The sequence below is a fragment of the Onychomys torridus genome, chromosome 2 (genome assembly GCF_903995425.1).
Source record: "Onychomys torridus chromosome 2, mOncTor1.1, whole genome shotgun sequence".
NCBI classification, from domain to species: domain Eukaryota; kingdom Metazoa; phylum Chordata; class Mammalia; order Rodentia; family Cricetidae; genus Onychomys; species Onychomys torridus.
Genome location: NC_050444.1, coordinates 142,599,051 through 142,613,074, shown reverse-complemented (window position 1 = coordinate 142,613,074; position 14,024 = coordinate 142,599,051).

Here is a 14,024-nt window from a genome sequence, read left to right as displayed (position 1 = left end):
GCCGCTAATCTTAGCAGAGACAGACCACGCAGGAGTTCAAGGTTAGTCATCCTTAGCTCCATAAGGAGTTAGAAGCCAGCCTGGGCATCCTAAGGCTCTGACTCAGAACGAAACAACAAAGAAGACCAGGAAGGAAGCTATGCTGGGTGAAGTGCAGGCTTTGAAGAGACTACAGTGGAGGGGCTGCCAACCCAGGATGGAGGAGAAATTTCATCTCATGCCATGAAGCTAAGGAAGATTTGCATAGAGAAAGAAGCTTATTCCAAAGCAAACTGTGTTCAAGGTTCTAAAGCCAAGAGAGATGCTGGCTGGAAAGTGCTCTGCACAGGCCTGACGATCTGAGTTCAATTCTGAGAGCCTGTATAAAGGCAGAAAGAACCGGCTCCACGCATGCACCATGGCACGTGCCTCATAAAAATAATGAACACCAGGGCCAGAGAGACGGGCTAACGTGCATGTTGGGCAAACTTGGCAATTGTGCTTGGTTCCCAGAACCCACATAAAGGTGGAAGAAGAGAATCAACTCCACCAAGTTGTCCTTTGACCCCCACACATGCACATGCGTGCTCACGTGCATGCACACACCCTGTAAAAAATAATAATAACACAAGGCAAAAGAGACCGTGGAAAGTTAAGAAGAAACATGGTCCCCAGGAGAGGTGTGTTTTCCTGTTGTGGGAATCCTCCATTGCTAGGGACTTGGTAGAAAACAGAGTGACTCCCCTTGCTGAAGTGGAAAGGGCAGTTGATAGGTGTGGCAGAGCACACTTGTAATCCTAGCACTTCCAGGGGCAGGGCTGAGGCTGGGGGTTGGCAGTGAGTTTGAGGTCAGTCAGGGCTACATGCAAATCAGAAAACAAAACAAGTGGATAAGGCCGAATTTTGCAACAGGAGAGCAAGCACATGCCCTGGTGGCCACCAGGAGTTTCTGCCTGTGACTTTGACCTTTGAAAGAGAGCCATATAGGGGTGGTGCCTACGTGGAGGAGATGAAAGTTCAGCAGTAGTCAGTAGTCAGTGGCCTACGCCAGCACTTTGGCTACTTTTTTTTTTCTTCTTGCTTTCAGTTCCTTCTTGGGCTTGTAATTCGTGAGAAGCCCACATTGTTGAGGAAATATCGCTAGTGTTTAGGTTGGTCACCAAGCACCCTGACTGGTGCAAAGCCAAGAAATCAGTCTGGCTACAGTTACATCCTGAGAGGGTAAGGACAGAAAAAGGTGATAGGCCGGGTCCTTTGGGAATTTCTCCCAAGGGATACTGGGGAAAGGCTTTGCTTTAAGTAAAGAAAGAGAAGTGTTGAGGAGAAAACGTCTTTGGGTGCTGTGTGTGTGTGTGTGTGTGTGTGTGTGTGTGTGTGTGTGTGTGTAAAGCTGAAGTTCCATAGCTGCCTTGGGACCACAAGGGAGAATCAAGAGACTGAAAGAGAAGCTGCCCCACTCGAGGTCTGCTAAATTAAACAACCCAGTATCCCCTTCATCTGGACTTCTTGTCATGGAAGAGAAACCCTGACACTCAAGCCACCTCCGTTTTTGTGTTTAGGAGCCTGTGGCTTAGAAGCACCTTGGGCAACTGTCTCAGTTAGGGCTTCTATTGCTTTGATGAAACACCATGAGCAAAAAGCAAGTTGGAGAGGAAAGGGTTTCTTTGGCTTATACTTCTACACTACAGTTCTTCATCAAAGGACGTTGGGACAGGAATTCAAACAGAGCAGGAACAAGGAGGCAGGAACTGATGCAGAGGCCATGGAGGGGTGCTGTTTATTGGCTTGCTCCCCGTGGCTTGCACAGCCTGCTTTCTTATAGAACCCAGGACCACCAGCCCTGGGATGGAACCACCCACAGTGGGCTGAGACCTCCCCATCAATCACTAGTTAAGAAAATGCTTTACAGGCCTGCCTACGACCAGACCTTACAGAGGCATTTTCTTAATCGAGGTTCCCTCCTCTCAGCTTACGTTAGCTTGGATCAGGTTGACATAAAACCAGCCAGCACAGCAACTCTGTAAGGCATCTCATCTTTCTGGATCTGTTTCGTTTTGCAGAATGGGGTTGATGCATGAACCGCTGAATTAAAAACAAACAACAACAACAAAAAACAAAACAAACATGCACATAGAGTAGTACTCTGCTTATGCTCAGCATGCAGTAAGTAGTATCTATGTTACCTTTACCAAAGCTGGCACTTGGGAGGCTGAGGCAGGAGAATCATGAATTCCAGGCCAGCTTGAACTCCATAGTAAATTGCTGGCCAGCCTGAGTTATATAGTAAAGTCTTATATCAAAGCAACAGCAAATGAACAAACACATAAAAGAGTATTCATTCATTCATTCATTTTTGAGACAGGGTTTCTCTGCGTATCCAGGGCTGTCCTGGAACTCCCCTCTAGACTAGGCTGACCTCAAACTCACAGAGATCCACTTGCCTCTACCTCCTGAGTGCTGGGACTAAGAGTGTGGTGGTGCATCACGCCCAGCTCAAGATTTTTTAAAGTAAAAGTAGAAAGAGGGCTGAGGACATGGCCCAATGGTGGGGTGATTGTCCTGCATGTATGAGGTCCTGGGTTCAATTCCCAGTAACCAACTTACTAACTAGAACAGATAAAACTAGGTATGGTAACACATGCCTGTAATCACAGCACTTGGGAGGCTGAGGCAAGAGGACTATCTTGAATTCAAGGCCAACCTAGACTAGAGTGAGCGTCTGTCTTAAAACAACAAACCAAGGTGAATATAAAGATACATTATATACTTGTATACAAATGTCATGATATCTTTACAATGTCTGTATATGTGATTCTGTGACTTTAAATTGGATTGCTCAAAGGATGTAGTTTATAACAAAGTTTAGAGATTAAGTAATGTTTAAAAAGGAAGGAAAACTGGGGCTGGAGAGATGTTCCACAGTTGAGGGTGCTTGGTGTTCTTGCAGACCGGTGTGTCAGCTCATACCCACTTGTGACTCCAGTCCCTGGGGATCTGACACCCTCTTCTTGACTTCTTGGGCACCAAGGACACTTGTGGTATACATACATACATGCAGGCAAAACACTCATACACATGAATAAAAAATGAATCTTTTTTTTTAAATCAAGTGAAAATTAAAAAAAAAAAAAACTCAGCCAAACAAACAAAAACTAACCAAACTATCGCTCTGTATAAATAAAATGTTGTTTGGCCAGTGGCCAGGCAGGAAGTATATGCAGGACAAGAGAGAAGAGAATTCTGGGAGGTGGAAGGCTGGGGCAGGGAGATACTGCCAGCCGCCGCCATGACGAGCAAAATGTAAGGTACTGGTAAGCCACGAGCCATGTGGCAAAGTATAGATTAATAGAAATGGGCTAAATATAAGAATAAGAGCTAGACAACGGTAGGCCTGAGCTAATGGCCAAGCACTTTAAATAATATGTGTCTGTGTGTTTATTTTATAAATGGGTTGTTGGACTAACAGGGCTTGGCGGGGCCTGGAGAAAAGGTCTCCAGCTACAAAACTAATCAGGCAAACCAACTCTGTGGAGCTGATGAAGTTGTTGATGAAGGTAGAGAAAAGAAGAGGATGATATTAAAATTTGGGGAGCTAACTGGAGAGAAAATTGACATCTGAGCAAAGGACTCAGGGAGTGATTATAGAGGAGGCCTGCATTTTACTCCAGCCTCTGCTCCCTTTTTCATCTAGAACATTTCTATTCATCATTTAAAGCTTGCTTGATTGCTTTGTCGATTACTTTTTAAAAAAAATTCTCTTTATGTATGTGAATGTGAGTGTATGTGAGAGTGCATGTATGTGTGTGCGTTTATGCCATGGCATGCCTGTGGAGCCCGGGGGACACCCTGTGTGTTGTTCGTCCTTACTAACAGGGTCTTTTGTTTGTTCCAGCTTCCTACACCAACCACGGTGGCCCTGTAAGCTTCCAGGAATTCCCATCTTCCATAGGGACTGCTGGGTGTATACACTGTGTCTGGCTTTACATAGGTTTTGCGGGTTCAAACTTGGGTTCTCACACTTGTGTGGCAAGCATTTTTACCCACAGAGCTATCTCCCCAGCCATGTACACACAGACATTGCATATCGTATGTTTTGGTTTCCTTGTTTTCGACAGGGCCTCACTGGAACTCCTGGTAGACCAGACTGATCTCAAACTTGCAGCAGTCCCCTGCCTCTGCTTTCTGAGTACTGGCATGATAGGCAGGTACCACTAAGTTTAGTTTGAAGTCTGATTTTGACTTTTCTCTGAGGTTTTCCCAGGCTCTTGACCCACACAGCCTTGTGTTCCAAGTTAGTTGTCCTGATGCTCCAAATGTCCCTTCTCTCGAATTTGTCCTGGCTCATTGTGTGTCTTTCTGTTCTTTGGTGGTTGCTAACTCAGACGTGAATAACCCCCTGAATGCTCAGCTGTCTTGACCGGACCTCCTGCCCCTAATTGGTTAGTTAATTCTGATTGGAATCAGTAGTACAGTCTATCACTTGATGCCGGACAAGCCAGTTAGATGTCGGTCTGTCTGGACTGCCATGATGAAGGAGTGTTAGCTAAACCAAAGGGAGAATCAGCTCACGGAGTGGACCAGAGGGCACATACGTCAGCTTCAGCTCTAGTGACCACCCCTTAAGATGGGAGAGAGTTAAGTGTCCACTGTGGGTTAGTTATGGTTCTGTCAGGGATGTGGACTGAGGGAACAGGTTCTAGAACAGTGCCAGTCTCTGGGGAAAGGGAAAGGGCCACGACTTGAAGGAGTTGGCTCTCATTTCTGATTGCTGTGCCACGATGTCTCACTGGCAGCTTGAAATGAGCCATACCGAGTATCTGTGCTCTGAGCGTTGCCGAATTCTTCCCTGTGGAAGAGCTGGGTGTTGAATAGTTCCCAGCACCACACTGGAAAAGGACAAAGATGAGGTTTTAGGTTGGTCCTCAAAGCTTTGACTGGACATGGCACAGGTCACATGCTCTCACAGCTGACTAGTCAAAGCAGGTCTTAGGGCCAAGCTTCCGTCAGTGGGGCCGAGGTGGTGTTTTTCCCACTGAGGGAGACTCCGTGGGAGCAGCAGTGATTGCTCAGGAACAAGCTACAGTGTGCCTTCCCAGCGGTCAGAGGTGAGGACTGAGAAAGCCCCTTTGGAATGAGAAGCCCGTGACCTTTAACAATGGACCGGTGTCAGTTTAAGAAGTTGTCAGGGCTTTCCTACGGCAGTCAAGGTTCACCACAGCTTAATTTTACAAAGTTATTCCTTATGGAGTATTTGTACCGAGCTCATCTTTAACATCAGTGCTAGTGTCCTAGGTCCGTGCCCTGTTGCTGTGGTAAAATACCCTGGCAAGATCAAGAGAGGAGAAAACAGGCTTATTCTGGCTCACACTTCGGGGTTACAGTCCATCTCAGCAGGGAAGTTAATGCTACAGGAACTCAAAGCACCCGGATACGTCAGTCAAGAGCAGAGAGAACAGGACTGCATGTATGCCTACTCTTTCCACTCTTACATAGGTTAGGACCCAACCTCCGGGAAAATGGCGCCACCCTCAGGGGTCCGGATCCTCCCACATCCATGAATGGAATGAAGACAATTCCCCATGGACAGGCCCTCACCCAGATTCTCCAGGTGACAGATGTTTGCTGTCTGTCCTGATGGCACTCATGCATCCCCTTTCTGTTGAACTTTGGTGAGGGCACACGACTTACTTTGGCCAATGGGACATGAGCAGAAATGAAGTGTGACTTCAGATTAGAAACCCTAGGGAAGGATTCCTGGGCTTTCTTTCCCCTCCCTCTGTAGTCATGGCAACTCCATGAGCCAAAGTCGCTGAAGACTGTGGTGAGACCGTGGTGAGCAGAGGCTCCTTGTCAAAGAACATGTCGATAAAGTACGAGCAGGGATTTTATTTTGTTGTTTTAGGCTACTGAGATTTCTCCAGTAGCTTTTGTTGTTGACACAAGGTCCTGTGTAGCCCGATCTAGCCCAGAACTTTCTGTGGCTAAGGGTGACCTTGAAATCCTGACCTTCCTGTCTCCATCTCCTGAATGTTGGGATTACTGGTGTGCACCATCACACCCAGTCCATCTGTCCGTGACTATAGCAAAACTCCGTCTGTCCCAACTGATCTCTCTCTTACTGGGGTTGGAATAAACAGGCTGACAGGATGCTCTTGCCCCAGTGGCCAAGATCTACTTACTTTGGTCACTGGAGTATAGACATGGGGTTCCCAGAGATTTATAGACTTGGGACTCCAGTTGCCACCACAGACCAACTTGCTCTCACCTGGCAGGCAGCATGTTTCCTCCTTTGGTGCCCATCTGACCTGGTGGGTCTTTCCGATTTGTGTAGTATACTTCCTGTCTCTCTGTCACCCAAACCACAACAGTGAGATGTGGTTTTCTCAAGAACTGACTAAGCTGTAGTGGGTAGCCATTCCAGCATTGGCCGGGAAGTTCCAACCCCCTTTGAGGCTTCAGTAATGGTCACACCCACAAGGCAGGGCTGAGGGAGGAAGCTGAAGACCCAGGAACGAGAGGAGAGATCTCTCTTGGTTCTGGGACCCTGGATGCTGGAGGGAGACTGAGCAGAGTTCTCCAGAGAACACCGCCGGACTGTGCCATACCTTTGCCAGACCCTACAACCTATCCCTTCATTTGTAAGTTACCCCACAAAACAAACCTCCCTTTTAACTACATGGAGTGGCCTTAATACTTTCACCAATACTAAGCTGAGGCCACCTGAACAATTTGAGCCATTCACTACAGTTTTGAGGCCATTGTGGCCAAACTTGCAGTTCTATAAAAGCTGCTAGCCTTCACACACACACACACACACACACACACACACCCCTACATGCATGCGCACACACACACACATAACCAAAATAAAATGAAAACACCCTTATAGTATTGGCAGCAGCTGTTAAATGAAAGATTATTCAATGACATTTGGCAAAGCCAACTTGGTCCGGGACCACTGTGATAGGTAAAGGGACCAGTGTGGTGGAATGTTGCGGGTGTGTGTTGTGGGGTGGGGGTGGAGGAGAGATGAGGCTCAACTCCCAACAGTGGGTGGAAAATTACCAAGAGGAAACCTCAGGGTAAGAGGGACTCCTTTCTAACTGACCTAACAGGATTCTTGCTGAAAAGCAGGGTCAGGAGGATTGGACATGGGGGTGGTGGAGGAGGAACTGATCAGGACAATCAGATCTCCGTATGAGGAAGTCCTGACTGACTTGGGGTCTTTGCTGAAACTGGATTTTCCAGGGAAGTTCACAGTTGAAACCTAGCAGAGTTATAGAAACTTGACTACAGCTGAGCCAGGCAAAGGATCCTGTCACAACTGATACACACTCACTCAGTAGGGGGAGATTCTACTCCTGAAACACAGCCTGTGAGGAAATCCCTGTGGAATGCACCAGAAGTTCTACCAGAAGATGACAAGGTAGAGCTGAGCACAGGGGATGGGAAGAACTCTGACTGACAGGTCAGGATGGCCTGCTTCCTGAGGCAGGGGATTCATTTGAAGGTGAAGTCAAGCGACTGAGCAGAGGGTGCTTAGACCTTGTGATTGACAAAGTTCCAGTTCATTCATTTCATTTATTCACTTGTTTGATGGCTGATTATTTTATTGGCGTTTATTAGTTTTTGGCACAGGGTCTCATTATGTAGCTCAGGCTGGCTTAGAACTCACTAAGCAAATTTCAGACTTCCCCCTCAACAATTGAGTGCTGGGATTACCAAAGTGCACCATCGCTTCCAGCTCATGCAGCTTCTTTTCTTCTCTTTCTTAAAATGTTTTGAAAGGTTTATTTTTACTTATGTGTGTGTGCGTGCAATTGTATGCCACTTGAGTCAAGTACCCTCAGAAGCCAGAAGAGGGTGTTGAATCCTCCAGAGCAGGAGCTACAGGTGGTTGTGAACCACCCTACATGGGTGCTGGCAACTGAACCAGGTCTTCTGGAAGAACAGCAAGTGCTCTTAACTGCTGGACCATCTCTCCAGCACCCTTTATTATCATTACTTAAAAATTTTTATTTACATTTATTTATTTGTGTGTGTGTGTGCATTTGTGTGTGTATAGGCATGTACCTGGTGTGCACATGGAGGACAGCTTGCAGGTGTTGGTTCTGCCTTTCAACCATGTGGACTCTGGGATCAAACTCAGGCTATCAGACTTTGAGGCAGGTTCTCCTTTACCAGCTCAGCCACCTCACTGGCTCTCAAACAGTTATTTCCTTGAAAATATTTTCACTAACAATAATCTGTCATCTCCCCTTTGTTGATGGGCATTTGGTCCCCTCAAGACTTCCAGATGGTTCTAAACTTAACAGCGGCTTCCAGCTGCATGTGCAGTTTCTTGCTGAATGGATTCATGTGGGCTTTACATTTCTAAAGGTCGGTCTCCAGTTGGATTCAAAGTCCTGGAGGCAGAGGGAGAAGTGGGTGTGGTCTGCTCTGACAATGACCCCGCCCTCTGGTGGGTAAGCCGAGAAAGAAAGGGTTGGCTAGGTGATCCCCCCTCCCCACCTGCTCGTCCTTCTCCCTTCACAGCTGGCCAGATGTCCCTGTTGCTATCCTCTATTCTTCTATTGCTTGTTTTGTTCATGAGAAAGGTTACAGGTAACCCAGGCTCTCCTCAAACTATGTAGACAAGGATAATCTTGAACTTCTGATCCTCCTGCCTCCATTTCCTGCTGGGGAATCAAACCTAGGGCTTTGTGAACGCTAGGTAAGCTGTCCACCAACTGAGTCACATCCCTACCTCTGTGTTGTTGATGTGTGTGTGTGTGTGTGTGTGTGTGTGTGTGTGTGTGTATGTATGTGAGGGTGTATATGTACATGTGTATGTATCTATGTGAGTATAAGTGTATGTGTGTGTGAGTGCATGTATGTGTGTGAATGTGTGTGTGAGAGTGTGTGAATATGTGTGTATATGTGTGTGAATGTATGTGTGGTGTGTGTGTATATGTGTGAGTACATGTTTGTGTCAATGAGTGTGTATGTCAATGTGTGTGTGTATATGTGTGAATATGTGTGTATGTGTGAATATGTGTGTGTGTGAATGTGTGTGTGTGGTATGTGTGTATGTGTGTGAGTACATGTATGTGTCAATGTGTGTGTATGTGTCAATGTGTGTGTGTATATGTGTGAATATGTGTGTATGTGTGAATATGTGTGTGTGTGTGAATGTGTGTGTGTGTGAATGTGTGTGTGTGGTGTGTGTGTATGTGTGTGAGTACATGTATGTGTCAATGTGTGTGTATGTGTCAATGTGTGTGTGTGTGTATGTGTGAATATGTGTGTATGTGTGAATATGTGTGTGTGTGTGAATGTATGTGTGTGTGAATGTGTGTGTGTGGTGTGTGTGTATGTGTGTGAGTACATGTATGTGTCAATGTGTGTGTATGTGTCAATGTGTGTGTGTATATGTGTGTATGTGTGAATATGTGTGTGTGAATGTGTGTGTGTGTGTGTGTGTGTGTGTGTGTCAATGTGTGTGTGTGTGTGTCAATGTGTGTGTGTGTAGCGGAGGTTGGAGTGAGACCACTTCGAAGGCCCAGCTGATCAGGGCTGGGTCGTAAACAACCCCCTTTGCTGATGGCCTCTCTTTGGTTCTCCTTTTACTTCACTCACAGTGGACCAGCTGCTTCCATCACATCTACTCTGCAGTCCCAACCCTGGGCAAAATCCAGCGTTCTACCTCCCCTTGCCCCTTGCCAGCTGGTCACATGCCTGACCTTCCTGTCCAGTGTCTTTCCTTATCTCAGTAGCACCAGCGCTGTGGGCAAGTGAAGCCAGTCACTCAACAGACATCATCAAGGTGAAGTGAGGTGCCCTCTGGTGGCAGGCACCTCAAACCAGATGGACAATACAATCAGCTTCCTTCCAGCAGTCTAGAGCTGGGTAACAGACCCCTGGAAACTTCCTCACGCAATACAACCATTATTTTATCAAGCTGCTGGAGCTCACTGAGGGGAGATTCCTGGTCTCTGCCTGCAGGCCTTCAAGGTAGCTCCCAGTGACCCCTGCTTCCTGACATCCTCTCCCTTGGGAAGTTACATCCTGCGCGCATTGTATGGCCGGTGTGGCTAGGTGAATATGGGAAAGTATGTGCTGTGGTTTGGGTATGGCTTCAGTGTGTCCCCCAGAGGCTTGTGTGCTGGAAGCTTGGTCCTCCTTGTGGATGTTGAGGAGGTAGAATCTTTATGTGGTAAGGCCTAGAGAAAGCAGTTGTCGTAGGGCCTTACCCTCAGCAGGGACTCCTGATGCTCTTGTGGAGGAGGTTCTCCCGAGAAGGAACTGTAAGGAGAGTAGACCCAGCCCTGAATCCCTCCAACTTCCTGGTTTCCTATGTGATCTCTTCTCCCAGAATTCTGTGATTGTGGTGCCATTGGCCATGAGTTCCTCGCCAAGGCCAAGTGCAAGTACAAGGATTGCCTGATCTAGACCCTCAGTCTCAAAACTGGGACCTAAATATCCATCCCTCCTCCCTTCCTTTATTCCTTCCTCACTGCTTCCTTCCCTCTCTCCTTTTCTTCCTTCTTCCCTCCCTCCCTTCCTTCCTCTCTCTCTTTCCCCCTCTGTCTCTCTCTGTTACATTAGAATGTTCAGTTGTTAAAGCTAATCAAGCAAACCATACACTCATCATCTGTGAACTACATCATATGTAAATAGTTCCCATGGTGAGTAGCAGTCAAAATGGCCCCTGATGACTTTTGCCTCTCAGTGTGTGTGAAACCCTGTGAAATTCTCACCCACACTATGTCAGGTTGCTCTTTCTGGTCCATAAGATGTAGGAGAAGTGATTATGTAATAAAGGACTCTCTCTCTCTCTCTCTCTCTCTCTCTCTCCCTCCCTCCCTCCCTTCCTATCCCTCACTCTGGAGGAAGCTGTATGTTGAGCTATGTGTAGAAGTCAGCCTAGATGCGGATCCTTCAGTTCCATCCCAGGCCCCGACTGATGTGATGTGACAATGTAATAATTTCAATAGTTCACATATGTGGGGGACAATATTTGAGAGTTTCCACAGGGACTCTGGAGTACTTTCTGTGATTCAGACTTCTGGGATCAGCCTCTGAGATAGATAGGCTGCATGGGATTTCTGTCTGGACACAAGGAACTCGTATCTCCAATGTAGCTCCAGACCATGCCTACTGAACAGTCCCACAGTAGCTACACACAGACTCAGATGAACACCTGGTGGGCACAGAGGACTCCAGAATGGATCCAGCCCATGGATCATCAGCTGCAGCAGGAATCCACCCAGGGGTCAAAGTTAGTAACATCTGATATGACTGGAACATGTTTTATGTAGTGGGCAATAGGCAAATGCTGTGCGTCCATCTTTTTACTTACTCTTTGCATGGATTCAGCTTGACATGACTGTAACCATCTTAAGTCATAACTACCATGATTACCCCAGGGTAGCCCTAGCTGGTTTTACTTGCATAGTTTCCCAGTAAAGGATAAATAGGCAAAACCATTAAAGTGATATGTGGGACTTTACAACCAAACCCTGGCTCCAGGGATGTGTCTGACTCTTTGATGTTAGCTTGGGATGATCTAAGGACATTCCACCTAGGATGAAGTCACTTCCGTCCTAACCCATAAACACACCTCTCTTTTTGACCCAAATTCTGCGAATCCAACTTGGTCTTGTTGCTCTCCAGGGCCAAGCTTCTGTATGCCTCTACCAAATTGTATACTCTTGTGTATTCCTCAACCTGTCTGCTTCTTTTTTTTTTTTTTTTTTTTTTTGTCTTACAGCACCTGGGGCTGTCCTCGTCCTCATGTGCTAGCATTTGGTTATTCTAGAACATTCTTCTCAACACCTCTCCGAAGACCTATTTTATAGTGGAGAAGGCGGAAACTCAGAAAGCTGAAGCAAATTGCCAGGTCGTGTAAAGTTTCTAGGGTGTGGCATTCACCTGGTTCTCAGATTGAGAAGTAGGGGAGCATTAACTGCAGCCTTGAGAACTCTCCTCATCCACGCCTGCCATTCCTTTCATAGCATCACAGCAGGGATACCCTGTTGTCAGAGAAAAACTACAGGCTCACTCCAGAGCCCCTAAGGCAGAGGTTCTCAACCCTCCTAATGCTGTGGCCCTTTAATACAGTTCCTCACGTTGGGGGGACCCCAACCATAAAATTATTTTTATTACTACTTCCTAACTATAATTTCGCCACTGTTATGAATTGTAATGTAAACATCTGATATGCAGAATGTTTTTTTATGGTCACAAATTGACTGATAGGGGTCACAGCCCACAGGTTGAGAACCACTGCCCTGAGGTGCTGTGGAGAGAGACTAGCAGGCAGTAACCAGAGTTTTGAGAGTCTCTGCTAGTGTCAGAGAGAAAGGAATGGAGTGTAAGGGAAGATTCCTTTACACTGTGTGAAGGTGGTCACTGTGATCGGTTCTATAAAGAACTGGGTGGCCATAAGCGAGGCAGGAAGAGGTTAGGCGGGACCTCTAGGGACAGAGAGCTCTGGGAGGAAGAAAGGCAGAGTCTCCAGCCAGATGTTGAGGAAGCAGGATGAGCAAATCAGAGTAAAGGTAACTGAGTCACATAAAAGGACATTAAAAGATATGGGTTAATTTAAGTTATAAGAGTTAATGGGATGGGGCCGGGAGGTGGTAGTGCACGCCTTTAATCCCAGCACTCGGGAGGCAGAGACAGGTGAGTTCTCTGTGAGTTCGAGGCTAGCCTGGTCTACAGAGTGAGAGCCAGGACAGGCACTAAAACTACACAGAGAAACTCTGTCTCGAAAAAAAAAATGAATGAGACAAGCCTAAGCTATGGCCAAGCTTTCATAATTTCATAATTAATAACAAGACTCCCTCTTTAGTGCTGGTTAGTGCTCAGGTCAACAAAAGCCCAGTCAAGCCAGGTGCAGATAGGTGACAGTTGTGGTGTCTCTGGGTGTAAAGCCTGCCTGCCATCGGGATCATTTTACATAGCATCTTCATCAGTTGGGAGTATAACGAATACCTCAGACTAGGTAATTCATAACAGAAATTTATTGTTCATGGTTCTAGGGGCTTGGATGTTCAAGGTCAAGGTAGCAATAGATGTGAAGTCTGGTGGAGGCTACTGTTGCTTCAGAGATGGTACTTTGGCCATTTTTATGTTGGCTGCTATCTGGAAGGTAGCATCACATGGAACCCCTCATTCTCAGTGCCCAGAGCATCAAGAAGGGTCAGATGGCATTTCTTTGAAACCATCAACCACCCAGAGATACCGAATCATGACCTCGGTTTTGAGACAATTGCTCTTTGTGGCTCTTGGTGATGATTGCTGCTGAAGCAGAAGTAGCTGGAGATGCAGTCAGTCCCCTGACCCCATATGAGGTTTTCAGTATCTCAAACCTTGGTGCTTGCTGCATTTGGTGAAACACGGCTGTACTTAGCACTTGGGAGGCAGAGGCAGGAAGAGTTCTGTAAATGAGACTAGCTAGGATTCTGTAACAAGATCCTGTCTCAAAAAAAAAAAAAACAAAAAAACCAAAAAAAACCAATGGGCTGGGGATTTAGCTCAGTGGTAGAGTGCTTGCCTAGCAAGCAAAAGGCCCTGGGTTCAATCCTCAGCTCAAAAAAAAAAAAAAAAAAAAACCCCAAACAACCAACAAAACTCCATAAATACTGCTTGTAGGTGTATATGTGCAGGAGAAATGGACAGGAAGGACCCTGAAGCAAACTTCACTGGGAAAAATCATATCTTTGAAGATCCCAAGAAACAGAGGGGAGAAGAGGTACTTTTGATTCGGGATATCAAGTTGGGAAATAGAGGGGGCACAAGAAAGGAGGGCTTCTCCAAATCCCTCTGGCCCCAATTTCCCTTTGGGGAGACACCCAAGAATTTCACCGTTAGTCAGATTGCCTTCTGTAAGAGAACTGTATTCTCCTGAGGGTTGGTTTTATTTATTTATTTATTTGTTTGTTTGTTTGTTTGTTTTTGTTTTTTTAAAGACAGGGTCCACTATGTAGCCCTGGCTGTCCTGGAGTTCACTATGTAGACCAGGCTGATCTTGAACTCACGAAGATCCACCTGAGCGCTAG